Here is a 24,301-nt window from a genome sequence, read left to right on the forward strand (position 1 = left end):
TAAAACCTATGGAAATTGTACACTAATATAAAACTGGGGTGTGGTACCCCATCTTATTTCTTGTAATTCTTATGAATTAATTTAGATAATTTTCGAAAATTCTTCCTTCAGATCTTTTCTTTGCTATAATATAGCCTATTTTGATGGCCTCATATCACTATCAGTGACAAAAATATTCTTGTATAAGTTTTTACCTGGTTTTTTTCTGATCTTTGCACTCTTATTCGCTTAGATGTACTGGTTTGGGGAAGAAATGTTACAATTTTTATTATTGTTTACCATGATATATTCACCTACATCCTTTGAAAATCAAAAATGAGCACTTCCATTCAGTACTCATGCAAAAAAGATAGGATTATGGGTTTTTCTTATTATACCCAACTGAAAGTGCATATTTTATGTTGGGAATAATTGGAACACTCATGCATATTTATATTCCATACAGGAACTGATGAAATATAGACAGTCCATACTAAAACGATCTCGCTTATCCATACATCCCGTGACTTTCAAAGCTACATTAATTATTATTCATTCCATAAGTTTTGCTCTTAGAGAAATTCACTTGAAGTCAAATCTGAATTAGCCTGGGAATTGTGGGTAATTTTGTTTTGGTGGAACACTAAAGCATAGATAACTAACAAAAATCCTACAAGAACTATCAAAGAAAAAGTAAATTAATTAACGTAACTATATTGAACAAAAAAGTGATACATTAGTTATTTGTGCAACTAGTGCGCAAAGTAACAGTTTGCTGCACCGAAAGAAACGTTTACTGGAATGGTTTGTTGAGTGCAGCAGAGGAACTTTGCGCACGTATTTCACATTTAATTTCTCCTACAGTTACCATTGAATATGAAAAGTGGGTAATTACGAGTAAAATTGCCTGAATTCCATCAAATGTTTTTCTGTGTAATTTTATTATTAATAAAAACCTTAATTTATTGTCAAATTGAATAATGTAGTAGTGTTTGAATGAAGAGGCGGCTGTGTGCTGAATGTGGCACTGTGCTGTCACTGTCCTCGTTATAATATATAATTTATTCTGCCAAAAACAAAATACAAAAAAGCTTTACAAAAAATAAATATAAGTATATGCTACTGCACTTAAACCAAGATACATACATTTATTTAATTAGATATAATAACGAAATGAATAATAAGGTGCTCGTTGTGCTTCGTTGCACCTCTGCTCACTATAGCAGCCCAGTCACTGTTACCAACTTCATTTTCATTTTGCTGCACTGTTGCTCCATATAACCTACTGAGTATTTTGCGTTGCCATGTTGCAAATCTGGAGTGCAGAAAAATTTTTCCCGCACTAGAGCGGAAAAGTGATTCTTTGCGTTCTGTAATCAGTGCAGCAATGGCCACTTTTCAACGTAACTGGAAATTTTTTTTTTTAATGTTTATTCCTAGACATAAGTAGATTGTATTCCACAACACAAAATTTCGTGCAGAGCACGTTTTACTTGCTAGTTGAAAATATATTCAGTTTATAATTATTCCATCCTCAACTGAGACGGAATGATAATAAACTTCAAAACTGTTGAAAAGTTTTTTTTCAGCAAAACAATTACCTTTATACTCTAATATTACTAATATAGTAATATTACAGTACTCATCATCTACTACTGAACATGTGAAGGGAAAACCAGAAAATAGACTAATGGAATTAATTTGTCAAGTCGATTATTTAATTACATGCAATTATTAACTCAATACTTGAACTATTTCTCTCCAATTTTCACTGCTTTCAACTCGGGCTGTCTAGTTGACAGACTATTTACACTGTATAGTGAGGTCCACATAAAAGGTCGTCACACACCTATAGTGACGTGTAGCTAGGATACGTCTTTGGAAGACATAGCAGTTGTATTTCGCAATATTTAACCAATGATACGCAATCTGTCCCTTTCACATCAGCGTATCGTAGATATTGAAAATAGTTCCAAGCAATAGCACAGATTCAAGAAATGTTTTTTAGTCCATGGCAATAGGTCAGGTACGAAATCAGCAATTACTTCTCCCCTAACCATTTCTGAATAAAGTTTCAATTGAACGGATGACAGTCATTTCCTTTTCAACAATACAAATAAACAGTCATTTCCAGATCTGGAATATGAATAAATTAATGATGAGAAATGGAAAGAATGAAAGGCTATCTTAGAGCCTTTGGTAAGCCTATAGTGTGCCCAACTAACTGAAATCCCTAGTGTTATCAACATATTATTTCATACAGTTGAATGGAATTATAGTTCTCACTAGGTTTTACAAGGTCGATACGATTATAAGAAACCTTGTATTCAACTGCTAGTTACAGTTATGAGAATACTTTATACCTATATATGAACAGAATAGATCTGATACCGTATAAGATGGAGCTACTACTCGTATGGGTGGGCTTTTGTTCAAAAGCATATAAGTAAAAATTATAATACAGTATTTATGTGAACATCCAATCATATTTGATTTGCATTAAGTCATGACATTCTAATAATGAATAATCAATTATTTAGCACCAGAATCATAATATATATTATCAATTTGGTTGAATTCAATAACGCTAACCTGACACACATTTTTGTGATTATTCTCATTAATATTCGATTGAAACAATGGATAAATCAGCACTATTTTGTTGTCAATACATGATTTAAATAATAAATGATTATCCCTATTGGACATCTTCCAAGTTATAGACTCACATTTTTCTATTGGATTTCTATGATAATAATATTATGATCTGCATGTTGTTTTTGTTAATATTATAACAATTTACTGGAACAACTCATTCCTTGTGACTTTGTAAAGACTCATTAAAATAAGTTCTAAAAGCAATCATCGTTGAATGATTGTTTATAATATTATAATCTACTATTTTATCGTATTTCAAACGACTTTATTTATCACTGGAGTGATGTCCAGGTAGAGAGCTAGTTTTCTAGTGACTTGGAGAAAATGCTTTATTTAGAATCACTAGCCTAATTTTTCACTGTAATGTACTTTTGGTGATTACATCAGACTATTTTAATAGTTATGTCGCCTTTCCAATGAAAGTGCACTTACTGAAAACGGTAAAAGACTTTCAGCTTTGAAAGCGACGCATTTCACAAGAGGAAATTATTTTCCTAAATATAGGCCTACCGTATACTGGGTTTTCCAGTGCTGACTAATAAGTTACTTTTCTCATCACTATTATGTTTAACAAGCCCACTCATCATTATTCCGGTTGTTAATTTATCTATACTAATTAAATAGAAGATCCGGAATCATTATTCCGGTTGGTAATTTATCTATACTAAATAATAAATAAAAGAACGGGATAGGAAATTCACGAATGACGCATCATCACGTCTGAACTACTGGACTGATTAACTTGAAATTTTGCATATAATTGATTCTTGATTTATCGAGGATAGTATAGGCCTATTTCAAATTCTTCAAGATTCCAATGGAGCAAGTTTTCACTTTGACAAGTTTTTAATTTAGATACTTGCGGAGCACGGGTAACCTGCTAGTTGATAAACTCATTAGGATTCTATACGAGTTTCAGAAAAACGCACTCAAACTGATATCTATTTGTTTCAATATTATTTCTTACATATATATTATAAAGGAATTGAGTAGAATGTGACAAAAAGTTACATTGAACAGCATTCATATACATATCCATCCATCGATATGAAGAATGACTATCAGCCTCTGCATATAGCCAACCATCAGAAAGACAAAATTCAACAGAATGATGTTCATATTAATTGTTATATCCCATTCATATTCACGAGTGAAAAAGAAAATAATTATTTTATTATTCCACTTTACCACTCTATGATCATTGAATGTGTAGCCCCTATTTTCTTTTATCTTTGTAGCTACTAGCCGGCAGGGGCAGGATTGCTTCGCTTGCCTTATCCGTCTAGTCAGCTGCATCATCCAAAAATAGAATCAGCAGGCTCGCTTCGCCTGCCTGCATTTTTCATTTCAGCTCTCTTCCTTCCGTTAAAAAGTCAAAAGAGACTTTCAGGCTCGATTCAATCACCAGTTTTCTTTGAATTATATAGTTTTCAGGATTGCAAGAATCTATATTTTCATCAGAATTAATATTTTATTTCTCAATTAGAGAGTGGTTGAGATAATGATTTTGTTTCAGTCTAATACTTCTCTGAAATTTGAAACAGGAATGATATGGAGAACTTAACAAACATCCTTATCCAACCCTATCAAGTATGAATTTGCTTGATAAATGTGAAAAATGCTTTGAAAACTCAAAGAAATATTGAGTTTCTCACAATGAAAAACTTGAGAGAAGAGAAAGAAGCGCTGGGAGCGCCTATATAATATATTGGGCGTATTTTTGGCATAATTTTGAAGTCCTTTCAGGACAAAATTTCTAGTTCTAGACCGAGCTTTTGTACCAAGTTTGAACATTTTCTCTTAATTGATTCTTGAAAAATGTGAGAAAACGAAGAAAAACGCAGAAAAATCGCAGATTTTGGGCGTATCTTTGATGTTTTTCAAAACCGTTCTTAGTGCGCCTCTAGATGGCCAACTGAACAATCATGCCAAATTTGAACGTATTTGACCCAGTAGATTTTCAGTTCTGTTGATCTATATATATAAAAGCGAAATGGCACTCACTCACTGACTGACTGACTCACTCACTCACTCACTCACTCACTCGCAGAACTAAAAATCTACCGGACCAAAAACGTTCAAATTTGGTAGGTATGTTCAGTTGGCCCTTTAGAGGCGCACTAAGAAATCTTTTGGCAATATTTTGACTCTAAGGGTTGTTTTTAAGGGTTTAAAGTTCGTCTTTTAGCATGTATATTCCTCTTCTCCCAATCTCTTAATTATAATTGAAATTTCCATATCATATGTTACTATAGAACTATAATCAAGATAGAGTACCTCTTCGAAACAGTTGTTAACTGGCAACTAAATTAATAATATTTGTCAGGTTGGCATTAAGTTGAGTTGACTTTGTTAGGTTGGCACCAAGTTGAAGATTTAAATGCATTTATCGCGGAAAAATTGATTGGGCAATGCTACTTAAATCCTGGGAATATTATATTACTAGCCGTCAGTTACTTCGTTCGCCACATCCGTTTAGCCAGACGTTTAGTCTGGACTGGATTGTCCTAACATATGATAAAAATGCTCAAATGAAAAATGCAGGCGAGCGTAGCGAGACTGCTGACCTCATTCTTGGACGATCCAGTCGTGGGTCCAGGGGGCGGAGCCCCCTGGCTAGACGGATATGGCGAGCGAAGCGAGCCTGACGGCTAGTAATGGATAAATGAATGAGTGCTGAGTCAGTGAGTGAATGAATCAGTGCCATTTCGCTTTTATTTATATAGATTTTCTATTATTTTATCATCAGTAAACATACCGTAAGTTATCTTAGTCACGTTTATAGTATCGTTTAGCACGATATACGAATTGTGTAAACAAATTCATGGCTGTAGTTTAAATTCCAAAGCAACAGATGAAAAAGTAACTTATTCTTCTCACTTATCTCTATTCAAAACACATACGGTATCATGGATGGTCAAGTTATTTCTGCTCATCTTCATGAATAATGTTTTGATATTCCTAGCACTCTCACTTGATCAAACATTGCACAAATCATTGTGTTTATTCATCAAAGAAGAACCTGAGCATTCTAAATTTTCATTCAGAGCGGTAGTACACGCATACAGTAGAAAAATATATACGAACCAAGTATAACCGAAGTATTGAGTGGAATGATGAAATATGTATTGTAAGAATTAGGTAATGATCGGAGGTAGATAAAATATTGTTGTTCAGATTTTAGAATTATCGTAGTTCAATGATCGATGCTAATGGGCCATCGCCATCGTATTGCGCTCCATGAACAAATGCATGAGAAAGAGAATGTCTCACCAATTTTCACGGTAGTTGTTTTTGTTATTGGAAGACTCTTATCGTCCGACTAATTAATTATCAGGAGTAATATGACTAATAGTGTCTTGTGTCATTTTATACACTAACAGCAATAAACGCAAAGCAAAAGAATCAACCATTGATTTTTCTTCATATGATTATGTAACTGATTACCATTTCTACTATTATATGCGGTAGAAGGTAAACCCCCCTTTTAAATCTCTATCAAATCGTATTAACAGTGTTCCATTGGAAATATTAAAAGATGATGGTCATTGAACTATTCGTATTCTCGTCTTGTGTTACCGGTGGCATTCTCTTATTATAAATTTATTTCTATTGTGAGGTCCACGTTATAATGTCAGTATTTGATTAACATTGTTGTTGCTATCCTTGTCTATCATTTGTCGAAGCAGATATAGCGCTATCCCTCTTCCTCCGCAAAGTTGCCAGATCGTTTTTAACAATGTAGAAATATAATCTATACTATAATAAAAGAAAGAATCGTCTTATACTTGTAAGAAATGAGAAATTCACGAATGACGCATCATCAGCCGGAATGGCTACCCAGTTCCTCAAGTTTTCAGTTTGTGACGTGATTCAAACAGACCCTTGCGAAGCACAGTCAATTAATGGAATATTCAATCTCAATCATAAAAATTAATTATTTAATCTTGTAAAAAAACTTTTCTTGACTGATAGACTATAATATTATTTTAAACAGTACTTGATGAACGGTTTATATTACATCAGATATACTGATATCAACTAATATTCTCAATCGAAGGCAGTCACAAGGCAGAGAATCGGCAATGCTGTTCTGCTTGGACCTCACTACAAAATTACATTCATTATTTTATGAATTGTTTTAGATTGATTAAGGGAATACCATGGATCAAAAAGAACAACAATAATATTATAATTCATTAATGAAATAAATTTGGAGATGAAATTATATTGGTTGGCTATAATAATAATAGTAGTAGGCTAATGTAGAATAAGTATAGTAATAAGAATAGTAATGTAGACCGATTTTTCTAATATAAACACAACCTATTGTAGCTGTTGCTGTGTATTTGTAGCTGTATCAGTCATCAGTGTGGAGTGGGATTTAATAAAAGACGATATTGAAATCTGATTTGCCGTTCCAGCTGTACAATCTACTTAAGAATAGAGTACGGTAGAATAGAATAACAACGACTTTATGATATTAATTGAATATACCTACGCTCACAAACATGAAATAGTATGTAGGTATTATATTATGTATACAATATTGAATATTTCATTCATAAAAACGGCCTCAAGAGTAGGAAAAAGAGGGTCAAATTATTTTTATTACATTACTTCAAATAGTCTGTTATCTTATGTGCATTGAAACAGTTCAATTTTTTCTTTGAAAAATTAAAACCATACCTCAAATTCCATTTTAACTCTCTCATGTCAGGAAATGAGCTTCATTTGTCAACATATATTTCAAATAGTGTTTTAGAATAAGTTAAAAATAGCGTATTAGGAAAACATAAGAATACAACAGCTCTTTATAAAAAAAGAATCAAGAGAATCTCTATTGTAATATAGAAAGACTCAAGGCCTCTATAGAAGGTATATACATAGGAACAGAATGAGTATATTGATTTCTTCTTGTAATGTTAGATGACAGCAGTCATATACATGTTACTTACTTATGACAGTGCACTTTGCGGGTATGCAGCAATAAAAGTCCACAAATTTGAATATTGGACACCACTGAATGAAAGAGCACGTAGCACTGAAAATTTTGCTTTGAATAATTATTATAAGAAAATTCAACTGTCTAAAAATGTAATTTTTGAACTGGAATAATACCACAAGTTATGCTAAAACTGTTACGGTATTTACTATAGGAGACGAGTGAGTTTGTGGAAAAGCAAAGCTGCGCGTCTTGCAGGAGTCCAGTGCTCGACCTTGAGATGCCCCTGCTTTGCCAGTATGACGTCTGTGGCAAAAACAAGCCTGACCGGCCCCCGGCCCTAGGAGCACGGCGCAAGGCTATCATCACTAATTGAACTTGTCCGTGTTCTATGATGCGTCTCTGGCCGGAAAAGTATGCATGCAAAGTTGCGGCCGCACTTCCGGAAACTGTTCCATTTCAAACAATGAACTATATTGCAATTAATTCACAAGTGCTCATTAATACATACACGCAATACAACTGTCTTATGTAACTATCCTCGGATAACATTCTCATGGATTGAATGAAAAAATAACAAACTTTGTTGTAGCTTACATTCAGATTGGTTATTATTAAAGTTGAAGACGGAGATTAGGCTTGACTGCTCGCATTCTTCAATTCAATTTCAAAGGGTGAACAATAACTTATGTGACTTAAATACCATTATTGTGAATTTATCAATGGATTAATTAAGGATCTATATAATTATTGATGTGGAAATTTGGGCTCTTGAACTAATTTTGCGAGGTGATAAGGAGCTATTTTTTCTTGTACGTGAATAATGAGACAGATGATGATGATGATGATGATGATGATGAGAGATGAGTGGAACTGCAGATTTAGGTGGTTCGGTCATAAAAAATGGTATCTATTTTGAGGAGATCGGCTCCTCTAGGAGTGCTCACCCTACAAAGGGAGTAGAAAGCGCATATGTAGCTTTACTTATCTTATTTTGGAAAAAAAATAATTGAAAATTCTAAATTCAACAAAAATGAGACAAAATAGATTGGTAATGAAATTCTAAATTTTTCCTCTAACAAGGTATGAAAGGAACAATTCAGTTATTTTGTTTCGAAGACAATACGAAGTCAAGTTCATGTCGATATATCTATAATAATAGCCTATTAGTTATAATAATTTCAATAGGATCTCAATAATTTTCAATATTTCATCAAGTCTACAGTTTCAATTGGATAATGATCAGGGGTAAACATCCCTCCTTCCAATGCCAAGGACGCACCTCCCCTAAATATCTCAAATTTAGCACTATCCGCGCCCCAGAAACAGAAGACATCCTTCGCAAAAAAGTTAAACACAGAAGATGACCTTTTTTAGGGCCCCCCCAAGAACTGCGTCCTAGTACCCCCCCCCCCACCCCTGTGGGCACTGATAGAGAAATATACATAATAATTAGACTGAGTGCAGGGCTGTAAATGCAATATTATATAATACCTAACAAAAATATCAATATGCAAATGAAAGTTATACATCAATGATGGGAGCTAATATTCAAAGTCATTAACCGAGGATTCTGAACAAAATGATGGAATGATTCAGATTCACAATGTTATTTGGAAAAGAGGTTAAGAAGATAATTTTGTTTCTGACTGATTGAACTTCATAAAAAACCAAAGGCCGAATTACAGCCTTCGTATATTTTTGATGGCTGGGAACAAGTTTAGCTACCATTGCTAAGGTCACCTGTTGCTTCCGAATTTGCTGGTATCTTGATTTACCAGATATTTAGATCACCGAGTGTAGAGTTTTGTTCGGCTAATAAGCAAAGAGACTAGTTATCATGGATTCAAATAATCACTTTTATAAAAGTTAACGCCTGAAACAGAGTAGAGGTAGGCCTACTTATGGTAGCGGCTAAGTGGAAAAGCATAGAGTGATTTGAATTCTTTCAGAGTTCCTACAATTTTGAAAAGATGGAAAGATGGAAAGTAGAAGGATTAGAAAATGAGATTCATCATGGTGTTGCTAGCCTTTTTTATTTTTCCATTGAATTTGATAGTTTTGAAGGTCTAAAAGGAGTGAATTATCCTTACATAGTGATACACATAAAACTTCAATTTACATTTCACAGCCTGTTCATACCATCATGCTAATCTTTTATCTCTTATATCAATTTATTTCTTCCACTATTGGGAATCAATTAGAAACTTCTCATACACACTTCATCAAGTAGTATCTATCACGTGAATAATAATCTATGCCAATACAGTAATAAGTTATGGCTTATATGACTTATATACCATAAGTTATGGCTCTGAGATTCGGGTACTCACTGCTGGGGACATAGAAAGGCTTCGAATCTTTGAGAGAAAGGTTATTAGGAGGATGGTGGGCCCTGTTCACGAACATGGGATTTGGATAAGGAGAAAAAGTAGTGAAATCGAGCGCTTCTTGGGGAGTGAAGACATCGTCCGATTTATTAAAGCTGACAGGATTAGGTGGATGGGGCTCTTGCTGAGAATGGGTGATGAAAGGATTGCCAAATGTATATGGAGGGAAAGAATATATAATAGAAGAAGAGAAGGAAGGCCAAGGAATAGATGGACAGATGACGAAGAGCAGGATTTGAGAACGCTTGAAGGTGGGAAACTGGAAAAGGCAGGCAGTCGATCGAGAGAGATGGAGAGGCTTTGTGAGGGAGGCCAAGGGTTGTAGCGACCTGTAGAGCTAAGCAGTGAGTAAGTAAATACAGTAAGTTACCGGTACCTAATTTATCCTCCTGATGCATAAGTAAATAAGTAGTCCTATTATTCACAATTGAGAAGAGCTTGGAATCATATATAAGAAGCTGTATTGGCTGATCGGAAGAAACTTCAACCTTTCAATCCGAAACAAAGTACTTCTATTCTGTACTTACAGAAATTAAAGCCAATATGGACGTATATGGTATACAACTTTGGGGGTGTACCAAAGACAGCAACATCAATGTCATACAACGATTCCAAAACAAGGTGCTAAGGAACATTGTGGATGCTCCTTGGTATGTCAGGAACAGCGTTTTTCTTAGAGACCTGCACGTCGACATATTTATTTATTTGCAGCTCTATCTATTTATTTCGGTGTCCACCGAGATCTAGAGGCATGCGGAGAGGCACGAGGCAACATGACAACGTCGAGGCAATCCAGCTGCTAGACAATTGAGGGTTGGTGCAGAGGCTCAAATGGAGGAAACCGTTTGAACTAGTGTAGTGCTTGTTCAAGTAGTGTCCATTGAAAGAGCAGAGAAGTGATTGAGTGAGAAAATTCACTGTTCAATTTTATAGTATTTTAGGATAGAAAAAATTAACTCTGAGTCTTTAGACTAGATGGCTACCTATATAGTATTGATCAATAGAAAAAAATACAATTGATTGTTGTAAAGCAAGAAACGATTTCCATTGGACTAATTATTGTAAAGCATTGATAAACATGGTAATGAAACTTTTTAAAATAAAATAACTGTTCCACTATATTTTTTATGAAAAATAACGCTTTCGCTTCACAAAAAGCTCTAGGACTACAACTATATCCTAGTGACCTTGAAGCTTAAATTGATATTTTTGATAACTTCTAAGATATCCGAGTTATGAAAACACTGGGATTTTGTCAAAAAAATCACTTATTTATTGTAAAATAACAAACATGTTTCAACACCAATGGTGCCATCTTAAGTTGGTGTCAAAACATGTTTGTTATTTTACAATAAATAAGTGATATTTTCGATAAAATCCCAGTGTTTTCATTATGGATAGATATAACAACATCGGACCAGCAACTGTATCTAAAGTGAAAAATATCCAAGTTCAGGTGCATTTTGTTTGTAATAAACTTAGAGAAAGTAAGATCGTATCCGTGTCTAATATTTCAGAAAAAAAGACTAAAATAGGAACGTTTACTGCTCAACGTAGCAGTTAATAAGCTCAAAGTGCCTCAACTTAATGGATAATAACAATCTGGCTGTTCAACACTTGAATATATGAATAATTTTACTTGCAAATTTAAGATTTCGCAAATCAAAAAATAATATAGATTCATCTGAAAATTATTCCAAATTAACAATAAAGAAGTATTCTTTATTAACTCAAGTGTGAGTATTCTCTCTGAAAATGATAAACACACAACTGTGAGTTGACACTATAATAATATCACTTTCACCAGAGTAGAAAAGCAGCAGTAGGCCTATGATGCACTTTTGCTTTCATTTGCAGGACAGGTTTTACTGAGTTAAAAAGAACTACGGGTAGACCTAGACGTAATCATTCCATTTGAGAGGAAATACACATATAGATAATAATAGATAACATCTCGTATTTTCTTAGTATAAAAATGAGCCAATGCAATACAGGATTTTAATCAATTGAATTGGATAGTATATCCATTAATCTCAAACAAATCTGTCTGATATTAGTGCGAACTATTGATTTTCTGGGAGATTAATGGATATACTATCCAATTCAATTGATTAAAATCCTGTATTGTATTGGATAGTATATCCATTAATCTCCCAGAAAATCAATAGTTCGCACTAATATCAGACAGATTTGTTTTCATGAATGAATTGTTGTCGCTATATTCAGTAGGCCTATATTATATTATATTGAAGATGAAATTAACATTTTTTCAGATTATATGAATATTTGTGAGTATGTCCTGCTTGTATTACATGATTAATTATATTCATGTCTCTTACTACATATCTATCAAAAAATAGATGCATATTTTACCTATAATTTATTCAACCTGCACCTCCAATAGATCCACGAGCAATATAATCGAGACTATAGATATCAATAATTTGCATCATGAATAGATTTTGAAAGCATTTCATTATTCTTTTCATTTAATTACATAGTGCAGGCCATTGCCGGGAATGAATAAATTTCTGACGTGAGAAAAAACTTCACTTTTTGCTTTTCTTGATCAATGAAAAATACAATCACTAATTTTCATGCCCTAAAATTGACTTAAAGAAGGAAATGTGTTCAGTATTACAATGTGGTGAGCTAGAAATGAATAAACTCTCTAGAGCATTGAGCTTTGACTCTTCTATGCAGAGCGGTGTCAAGTGATTCATTATTGTAGCCTTATTGAATAACTGGCACTCATTGGCTTCCGTTTAACCCTAGTGTATTATCAGCCTTTTTATCAGCTTCTAAAAAAATATGAAAATTTCCAACTTTTGAATCTCTGGACTGAAATGTAGATTAGGTACTAAAAATGCCATTATCTTGAATTTAAACAGCGAGTCCCATTGTCTGAAATATTTAGTGACACGGTTATCTGAACTCATCCATGATATAATTATCCTAGAACTTTTCAGTCAACAGTAACAAGATGAGAATTGGATTTTTTCTGGTGCTACAGAACACTAGCATTTGAATTTCTAAATTCATGATTCAGATCCAATTTCGAGCAAACAGTGAGCGAACTGCTGTGATAGATTATTTCATATTTTGCTAGTCATTTCAATTTTAAATAGCACAAGATAGCGCTGTGGTATCTACTCGTTTGTATGGAGGTACAATAGTTGAAAGTAGGCCTATCTATTGTTGTGAGGATGAATCGATTTTCTAACAGCTATCTATTCAAAGTTATGCAATAAAAGAGAACTCGTGTACTTTTGTGTACCTTTGTTCACATTTGCTCTTATTTCATTGTTTTATTCATACAATTGCAAATTGTACAATAATTAGATTATCAGATCCCTGAAAAAAAATACTTGAATCCCTCAGTTTTGTCATAATCCAATAAAAACCAGTAGCTTCGAGGTTTTTCTACAAAGTTATAAAACATCATATTATTTTCTTCTTAGGGCTGTCATAGGTCATCATCAATAAATTATAATCGAGAAAAGAGAGAAGATCAAGCTTCAGTGACTCAAATCTGAGTTCAAACTCAATATTGTTCTTCTCCCGAACTTTGATGAATGGTAACAACGTTCTCCAGAATGTATATGTGATATCCACTCTTCTAACAATTCAACTTCACTTTCATGATCATATTCGTCTGTTTAATTCAAAATATAAACATCTTTAGATCGCATAACATCTTCATTCACGAATAATAATTATGGAATTTCCTTTTGTTTTTGACAGTATAATGGATTGATAGAATACATTTTCTCTTCTACCATTATTTTTGAGTGATCAATTATTATTTCCAGTTGGAATGTATATTATTATAGTGTTTTCTTGCTACCAGCAAATTATTGACCGAACGCAGTGAGGTCTATGTTTCATAGGATTCTCTTTCGTCTGTCTGTCTGTATGTATGTATATAACGCATTTACGGCTAAACACGTCACTATGAGATTCAGCAGGAATATTACTTTTTTAACTGCGTGTCGATATATACATATTAATACAATGAGGTTTTTTAGACAGCGATGTCTGGAGAAGCCGGTGAAGAACAGGTGACACTGTATACTTGTGGATAAGAAAACTGCGTGAGGTCTACTGTTCACAGAACTACTAGTAAGAATCTAAGATAATCTAAGCTGGTGAATATGTGAGGTTACTTTTATTCCTCGTATACATTCCGTTATAAATTTTAATATGAATGAACAAAGTTAATTCATTCAAGACAACGAAGAAAAAAATCTATTACCTATATGTGCAGCGTACCACAAATTTTATATAATGATGTACCCAGCACTGTCAGCTCATACAATTATTTCACCTATAATAATAATCATATTAGAGTGATTTAAGCCATGTTCTAGTAGAATCATAAAATTTCTGATATTATAGTACTCACTGCCTAATCTAGAGGGATGCTGACACTCGCTCATTATTAAATTGAACAATTTTTTTCATGGTTGATGAGATTCATGGAATAAGATTTTGGGAGTCATTATACACTAGTAAATAGTGATGGACTCAATACAACACGAGTTGTACCCCATATTCAGTAGCATTATTTTTAATCTTGAAAATATTTTAAAAACAATACTAACCATTTTTTGGTGGTTTTGCATTATTGTTATTCAAATCATTTCTAATCTTCACAATACTCAGTACACTCAGCGAATTTGTAGAATAATATTATTGATACGGTACCATAAGTGAAATGTTAGAGTGGTTAGTAATCGATGGGTCAATAATTGGCTCACCAAATGAAAATATTTATCTATTATTTTAGTTGAACAGATTGATGTTGTATGACATGTGCTGCATAATTGATAAATTGCTGTTTTGCTTTATTTATCAACTCAATTTCTAATTTATCCTGATGATATTAAAATAATTCGTCTACTAGGCTTAATGTTACAAAAAAGTTATTAATAGAGAGTTGTGATGTTATAGAGCTAAGAAAGTATTATATTATTTGATTTTTTCCACAATGTCTAATTGCACTTGATAATACACTCTACTTAAAAAGGCATTTGATATGATATAGGATAGCTAGACGAAGTTGGATTCTCCAAATGGTTGAATCTAACTTTGTAATATGTATAGTTTATCAACTTACTTCGTGGAATTAATGTAATCCAAATCTGCTCTTCCGTAATTTTCACCGCAAGCTGTTTTCTATAAAAATCACAAGAGTGGAACTACTCACTGACCAATACGGAAAAATTATCTATACACTGACAGACACAGTAATGACTATAAACCGCGTTCAGTGAAGTTTCTCTCGCTCACCAGTCACCAGTCACCACTCACACTCTCTTCACTCGTATCAGCGGCTACATGCAGCGCTCTCTTCATGAAACATTGGGAGCTACTCTACTCACATTCGCTTCGGTATTTCACTAATAGAGGGCGCTGAGTGTTTCAAACTGCATTATTGACCGAACGAAGTGAGGTCTAAGATTCAAGTCGTCGGTTTTGCATTTCTCTTTTTGTTTGTATGTATGCATTTATTAATGTATGTATGTTTGCTCCGCATTCACGGCGATACGCTGGAATAGATTTTCATGAAGTTTGATAGGAATGTTCCTTTTTGAATATTGTCATAGCCACCTTTAATACAAGGCCCCGGCCTACGATATTGCAACGTCGCAGTGTAGGCCTATAATCTAATACATGATTGGTGGAAAAGATCAGATGGTTTTTTCAAAATCTTTTTCACCAATCATGTATTAGATTCTAGGCCTACACTGCGACGTTGCAATATCGTAGGCCGGGGCCTTGTATTAGAGGTGGCTATGATATTGTGTGTTGATAATATGGAATGAGATGGAGTCTCCTGCATAATCCAATATTTCTGTAAAAATCAGACTATAAAATTATCGATGATCAATCAGCTGTCGACTGGATTATTTCAATTGGTTCAATTGCATGCAATCATAATAATTCAAAGTAACATAGTATTTCTCGACCTTCCTCTGCTTTCAACTCGGGCTTATCAGTTGACAGTAGGCTATGTCTTGTAAGAAATTGGCTTTTGGTTCACAACAGATGATTAGTATTGTCGGTACGCCAACCCAATGTACCTACGAGTACATTGCATCAACCCAATCATTGGCCGTTTTCATACCAATATCTCGCCGACACGACACGACAGGACAGAATTTACTCTGAAGGACAGTATTCCAGTATTACTTCTGATGAACAGTATGGACAGTATTAGAGGAGGCTGTGGTTTATCAATGCGCGAGGTCTACTGTTCAAAGAACTAGTAGTAATAATATGGTCAAAACAGTAAAGCGGTGAAGATAAAATGTATCAGAGAAGGTAGCTGAGAGTGTTGGAGATGATGCTTGCATGTAAATGTATCAGAGTATTTTTGAGCGTCGGAGGTAGACAAGAAGGTGGAAGGAAGCGGAGACAGTATGTTAGATACATGCATTATTTGAACACTCTCAGCTACCTTCTCCGATACACTTCAATAACTTCGCCGCTCCACTATAAATTTGACCCTTACGGTGACTCTAATATCTTCAGAGACAGTAATTTCTATGGAATTTGGTTATTTTGACGGTTATCCAGTCATCTCAGGATAAAATTGGAAACTTCTCTTCAGCTGGAGCTGTGGCTTGAAGCAAGAAATATTTTATTCATAATAATGTAAACATTAATTATTTTTCACTATAAGTTCACATCCTCCTCAGCATTATAATGATAGAATGCTATCAACCATGGATTTGAAGCTCGCTGCATAAAGGGACGGACATTAGCAGCGTTCACTAGCTTTGTGGAGAAGCAGGAATGGGAAAGTAAAAGTTCATTTGGGTCCCAGACATTTCCAAGTCCGCGTTTCCGTAGCAGCACCTGAACGCTACTAATTTCCTATTGTACAGAGTGCTTCACGTTCAATAGTGTACTGAACTGAAAATGATGCTTAGATATTGCGTGATAATATATGAGCAGACGCATTTGGCCGCATGATGAATTGGTATGTCTGTGCCAATGCTGCAAGCAAATAAGGAGGCAATCGTGTTAGAGAAACTACCGATGAAAAACATCATGCATTGACGTGAAGAGCGTAGTATTTATAAGTGATATCGTAGTTGGCAACTGGATGTAAACTCGTGATGAGACTGATCCTTCTTACTGAATACGTGCCTGGAATGATTAATCTATTTTCCCAAAAATTCTCGAATAATATTCACAATGAAGAATGCACAATTTTAGCTGTTTTAGGGGTGTGTTTTCATCGAGATATTGCTATTATTTCTTAGAAAAATTTCAATCCAATGAAAGATTTATGAGATGAGGATCCATGAAAGATGACGGTAAGAAAAAAATATAAAAATGTGGAATGACTTGATATGAATTGAATCAGTCAAGGAAAAGTATTGAGTGTTTCTGTACATAGATCATGACATGAAATATCTTGTTTTTCGTAGGAAAAACTGGTTGTGAGATCAATCATCATTTCTATCTATTTAGTTCTAATGATGGGCATAGAGATCGATGCTCAATTCGAATCATTTATGAAAAAGCTAAGCTCGTCATCTAGATTGGTCTCGGAAAATTGTACGAGAAACGTTTGTATTCATTCGATGATTTTTAGATAAAAAATAATGCAGTTAGGACTCAGTAAATGCCGAAGTCAAAATATTACTTTCAGTTTAAGAACTAGAGATTTTAGCTAGCTAGATGGGACCCTACTGTAAGGAACTCTCTATAACAAAATGCCATACGAGATACAAATAATATTATTTACTAGTTAGTTGCTAGTTCAATTTCATTAAGAAAATACAGAATGTTGAAGTTTTTATCAGCATTATGTATCGATATCACTCAAGTATAAATGGAAAGTATGGTACTGTACTGTAACCATTGGCGTAGCGAAGTAAAGTTACAACCCTTTCCTACTACAAGCCCAAAAAAGAAGCTCAGAAATCAAAGATAATACACCCTCACCTCCATCAAATTCTTCTAGGTGCAGTCTATAGGGGGCCCAAAATTGTCGGTCAACCCATCCCATTTCAAAATCCTGGCTACGCTACTGATTATAACTTATACAGGATTGGTGAACATTATGGAAAACAGCTTAATATTTCATTCACAAGAGAAATTTGAAGATAGGTCTGTGTAGGAATCCTATTCGAATTGAAAAGAACTAATTTTCTATCGCTTCAAAATTCAACTTCAGATCATGTTTCGTAGCCCCACCTGTAATATTTGCTTTGAGGAACATCTTTCCCACAAGAATTTCAACTACGCAGTCTGCGTCAAAATCCCCCCGCCCACTATTCTATCGCTCACGTAATATTATGGAATACGATTATTGAGACTTTGCATGTAGATACTGTGAATAGCCTACTAAACAAATGATATTTATCATTCAAGGATTGTAGAATAATGATTCTCTCAAATATTCAAAATAGAAAATAGCAAGTGATCGAGAGAGCATTATGAAACTTTGCTTTTCATCAAGAACATTAATATTTCTGAAGAATATGAGTTCAGTATATTGGGGATATATTATGAATAATATTCATGTCATGTTAGGATATAACTGAGAAATTGGCCTATATTGTACTTAACTTGGTTCATTGCAGAAAAATCGAGATTTTTCCTAGGAGGAGAAGGTGGTCATTTCAGGTGGTAGATTACAGTTTCAATAACACTCAAGTTTCATAGCAGTACAATAAAAAAGTAAGTTGGGTTAAAACTCCAGGTTACAAGAGCAAATAATAAAACATTCATTTCCCCTTATCCCATTATTTTAGAATGACCTAACTATAAGTTCCATTATTGGCACCGAATTTTATTCATTCCTTTGTTGTGAACCTGGCGCTGGCAGGTATTGCTTGGAAGCATGTTCAGTTTTCAAGTCATGACCACCTTGACTTTATTGACTCCAAGTAAAAAGATGACTGAATCCAAATCACAACACAAACTAGTTCTTGTGTAGCTCTCGCCACTACTAAAACGACCTTAAAAAGTGAATATCTCTTGCATGTAGAAAGTAGCTGCTAACGGATCCCTGTTCATTGCTAGAATCCTATTCAACATTATTCTAAAACAGACCGAGAAACTCAACTTCAATGGAGGCTTCAGTAAACGCGATGCCTATTTTTCAGTAAATCTAAAAATGGGGACTGCTTGAAATTGGAAATTGAGGTTGAACTTGATTCAAAATAATTTAATGTAGATCGATACTGTTGTAGTTACTTATTTCACAGATTGTGATTAACTTCTGGACAGCACCATTTTGTGGGAATCAAATGGATAGTTTAAAAACTAATTATTTTGTAGTTTATCAGAAGAAGAATAATTAAATAACTGCATGAATTTTAGAATAATTTTTGTGATTGAATAAATGTGACAAAAATGGCAAGTAATTAATTCAAGTTACAGATTAACAGTTGAATAAATCAATTCAATTCAAGTTTAATCACTTATTCAAGGTACTTTTCAAGTAATAGGAAAGAAAACCTACAAGAAGTAATAGAGTTATAGTGTTGAAGAATTGGAATCAATTCAAGATTAGTGACTTAGTTATAATAACAGTTTGTCTCACTTATTAAAAGAGAGAATATCATTAGAGAGAAGTGATTTTGATGAAAGCCTCCAATCAAGGATTGTGACCAAGCCAGGCCCATTCGTGAAGACTCCGCATGGGATGTACGGTAAATTAATTGGAGTAGGTTACCGGATACAAGGTGGTCATATTATTTGACATAAGTGGTGGATATGAAGATATTATTCCTATTTAGTTTCTCCAGTGTGATAGTGGAGGTGATTTTTCTATATCGCTGGGATATCTTCTCGTTATTTCTATGAAACATAATTATTCAGAATGGACAACAAAACTCATTAATATGATAACAACTATCAACTTGAATTCAAAAATATCTCAAATTCTGGGAATCGTGTAAGTTTTATCTGAAAGGAACTTCATCATTTCTCAGTTTTTTTTTGTATCAACTTCACCTTGCCTGATAATGAGCTAATATTGGGCTTTCCTAGTGAGTACCGTAGCCTACCTATAATAGGTAATCATGTGATATGACCCTGTGTCTCTTGTAATAATTTTGCTATCAACATCAATTTTCTTTGATAATTCGACTATTCCATCTACGCAGGTGAGCTGCAATGAGTCTACAAGAGTACAATATTGATATTGAAGTAACAGACAATGTAAAGTCTATATAATATAGATATATAGTGCTTCGGCGGCTCAGCTACTGGTTTATGTAGGTCATTGACAATCACTATATATATTATCAGCACAGTTTGTTTGGCTGCAGTCTGGACGGAATAGCCGGTGTCAAGGAGCGTCGGCCTGTCTTGAATATGGCAAGTAGTATGTTATTGCTTGATTAACATCATTTGTGGATATATTCACGCCTACTTGTGGAAACTCTCGTTTTTTGTAGAAATTTGCATCAACGTGAATAATAAAATGTTTAGTTCTATAGAATATTATAAATGTTCAATGTTCAATGCGAACATTTAAACATCGAAGTCATATTGAAACATAAAATTTATTCTTTTATTCCAAATTTCAACGTTTCCTGTCAATTTGAGCTTGAAAACGCTGGAAAACGCATTTTGGCTTATGAGTGGCCTTATCCGCAATCATTTCAATACAACATTGTTACGGTACCTTACCTGAACATGACCATTTCCTGTCAATTATTTTTTGAAAAGACTGACGAAACACAGAAAAATGTGAGAAAACGCTAATAACTGCCGATTTTGAGCATATATCTGACGTCATATTTCAAACCCCTTCCAATACAACATTTTCAAACCTTAGCTCAACTTTTGTAATATATTTGAGCAATTTCTGATAATTTAGTTTTCAAAGAAGTTGAGCGAACGTAGAAAAATGCTGGAAAACGCTGAAAAAAACCCGCCAATTTTAGGTTTATTTTTGGTATTATTTCAGAGCCCTTCTGATACAAAGTCTCCACACTTTAACTCTACCCCACTCTCATCAAAATCAAATTAATGTTGGCAAAGTCACTAGGTAAGATCAACAGTCAAAAATTTTCTGGTCAACCCACCCCATTACAAAATCCTGGCTACTGGGCACTCTGAAAAACGATTTTAATAACAAGTATGTTATCAATTTAGAAAAGAAACACTATTATATCATTCCAATTTAAAGAAACTTCAGTTGAAATAAAAGTATTGAAATTTTCTCCAATAAACGTTTTTCTACTGACTTGAAAGAAGAAAAAATCTTTCCCGGTCATAACACCTCGAACAAATTACTTGGTAGGCTAATACAGTACTTAGATATTTGCGTTATAACAGCGATGAATTGGTATGTTTCTCACCATTGAGCAAGATGAAAACTTCATCAGATAATAATTTTTATAGATATTAGCCCAATATCATTCAAATTTCATTAAGTACAGATTCGATTATCGCAATATCCATCGAATGTTTCTTCAAGTTGAGATTCTGATTCTAATGAAGTCTTGTATTATATGGAACTTGAAGAAATGAGATTTTAAATAATCCGGATAATCGATTTAACTCCATTTTACCTTAGCTCGTTAGTGTAGACGAAATTGAAACTTTTCATTCTGGCCTTCAATACTTAGTGCTGTATGCAATACTAGTAGGTAACCCGTTCTTCGCAAGGATCTATTTTAAAACTGCAAAATGAAAACTTGACGTAATAAAAAATTCGAAATTTGAAAATAGGCCTATAACCATCCTCGGTTAATGGAGAATCTTTATGGAAAATTTCAAATCAATCAGTCCAGTAGTTCAGACGTGATGATGTGTCAAACATAATTTTCCTACATCACATACGTGTATGAGCCAGCTCTTTCCATTATTATAGTAAATATGATGGATAGATGGATAATTTATCAGTATCTTTAAATGAGAATAACTTTTGAACGGTTTGAGAAATCGGTGAGGTTTTGATGCCACAGAAAATCAGTTATTTATATTCTAATAGGATCCCCAATCATACCTATCATCTAGTGTCCCTTTTAAAAGAAATGTTCAGCTGCTTCTATACAACAACTGGAAGCATGACAAATTGAAAATTTGACGTCATGAAATCTTGAAGAACTGAAAATAGACATAAATAACCATTCTCGGTTAATTAAGAATCTGTATGCAAAATTTCAAATTAATCAGTTGAGTATATTTCGGACGTGATGATGCGTCAAACATAATTCCCTATTCCTTACGTGTATAAGCCAGTTATTTCCTCCATTATAGCATAGAAAACTGAAGATACATAATACTTGAAAACCTCACAGAATCATATTGATTTTTCCAATACATGAATAAATTTTAGTTCGATTAGGATCCTCCTCAATTTGAATCAGGCAGCCTTTTGTTTTCCCAATTCCAAACTAAATACCTAAAATTCTCGTTTCATTGGGAATTCGTGTCTGATAATACATTATAACTGAAGAATATAAATTATTACTTATTTTATTGTGATCTATTCATGTTTCTCTTATGAAATTCAATGATAGGCCTACAGCATGAAGACTATGTCCAAGTCCAATTCATTTGTACTGGTGGCAAAATTTTACAGTAAAAATAATTATTTGATAAATTCCAAGTTCAATTGTAATGAAAACAAATTCCTTCAAAAAATAATTGATAATAATACGTTTCGAGGGAAAAACTAAGAACAATTAAAATTGGGAAGTATCGGGATTTGAACCGAGGAACCACCGCTCTGTAAGCTAGCGTTTTACCATTGCGCTACACGGCCGTTCGAAAGTGAAAGTCTTGTAACAGTATTATAACCTCCTCATAGAAAAATACACTTTGGGCTGCAACAATGTAGCCTATGGAACTTCATATATGGTAGCATAGACGAATTTGAACATTAATTCTGAAAAATCTAGAAGGAAAATTGAAATTTTGGCTTCCAGGTGAAAATTTGAAGATCTAAATCATTCCCGTTTTTCCGGTATGCAATCCACAAGTTGACATGTTTTGATGCGAACAAACGAACAAACGAACATACGAACACACGAACACACGAACAAACACAACCCTACTCACTCTTATTATATAGATGACTTGTATACACATTCAAATTCCAGTTCAAGTGGACATAATGTTGTGGTATTCAATAAGGTACAGTAGCTCAAATCTTTAATTTATCAGAATATCTTACTGCATCTTGATTGTGGCGGACCAATTGGCCGCTTGAAATAGAGAATAGTATAGGATTCTACAGGTTTCAATTTTTTTAACTCTTGAATAACAGTAAAATCGCAGAAAAAAATGAGAAAATAAAAATAATCATTTTTTCAATTGGCTGTAACTTTTGACGGTATTGGAATCAGAAAAAAACAATTTATGGTAGCGAAAAGAGGAGAAAACTCTACAACCTTGACTACTTTTTGGATTTTTTATCTAAAATGTTTCACAAGATACACAACTTTGAATATTCGAGACTGTGAAAATGATTAACATATTTAGTCCCTAATTTCTCGCATATTCAAAGTTGCGTATCTTGTGAAACACTTTAGATAAAAAATCCAAAAAGTAGTCAAGGTTGTAGAGAATTTTCTCCTCTTTTTGTTTTCTCATTTTTTCTGCGATTTTACTGTTATTCAATAAGAGTCCCTAAAACGAATAAAATACATGATAGGAACTTGCGATTGGTCTCAAATGTAATAGAATTACATGCTCTATAAGCTACGTTGCCTTAAATCCATCTTGCATGACTGTTTATTATCGAAAGACTGTCTGGACGGTGAAAATGAGGAGAAATTTCTTGATTCTTTAAAACAAACGTATCTTACTTCACGATCATATTTTTACAGAATGCATTTACCTCACATGAAAGAGGAGATTCTGTTCTTCAAATCAAGACCAAGTACCATTTTTTATCATTCCGGTTCACCGAGATAGACAGTATTGAATATAGAAATTGGCCATTATTCTGTGTATTTAAATATGGGCTAAAATACACTAAACGAGAACTTTTTATTTTTTATCAAATATGATAAATGATTTTGAATCGGCTAGACGAGCAGAGAAGAATGAGCTAGTACGAGGAGATCTGATCATTCTGTCAAAAGTTTGAAGTTTTGATCCTTGACGTATCCTTATGACGTACCCCCCCCCCCCCACTAGGAAATACTGAAATTAAATGTTTCTAACGGGTGATTTCCCGAAGAGAAGGAGAAGGAGAAGAGAAGAAGAGAAGGAGAAGATAACCCTCGTGAGATGATTTCAACCGAAATTGGTATTTTTTTGTTAGGAAGGCCTTGAAAAGGAATTATAATGAAAAATTTGTATTTTGGCTGTAGGACATGATTTTCTATTTTTGGGTGTG

At 33.8% G+C, this 24,301-nt stretch overlaps 1 protein-coding gene across 11 annotated transcripts in view; it reads right to left on the reverse strand.

The window, feature by feature from the left end:
• The window catches only part of LOC111059573 (aldehyde dehydrogenase, dimeric NADP-preferring), a 64,743-nt gene that overhangs the window by 27,306 nt on the left and 13,136 nt on the right, over positions 1–24,301 (reverse strand). The window contains exon 1 of one of the 11 annotated variants that reach the window (XM_039421386.1): positions 15,092–15,328. The exons of 5 other annotated variants lie outside the window; for them this stretch is intronic. The gene's annotated coding sequence lies outside the window, so the exon portion shown is untranslated. Of the gene's footprint in view, positions 1–7,595; positions 9,705–15,091; positions 15,329–24,301 lie in introns of those variants that run through there. 5 more of the 11 variants (XM_039421389.1, XM_039421388.1, XM_039421382.1 and 2 more) reach the window with 5 other exon arrangements.

Source organism: Nilaparvata lugens, chromosome 2 (genome assembly GCF_014356525.2).
Source record: "Nilaparvata lugens isolate BPH chromosome 2, ASM1435652v1, whole genome shotgun sequence".
Classification (NCBI taxonomy): Eukaryota; Metazoa; Arthropoda; class Insecta; order Hemiptera; family Delphacidae; genus Nilaparvata; species Nilaparvata lugens.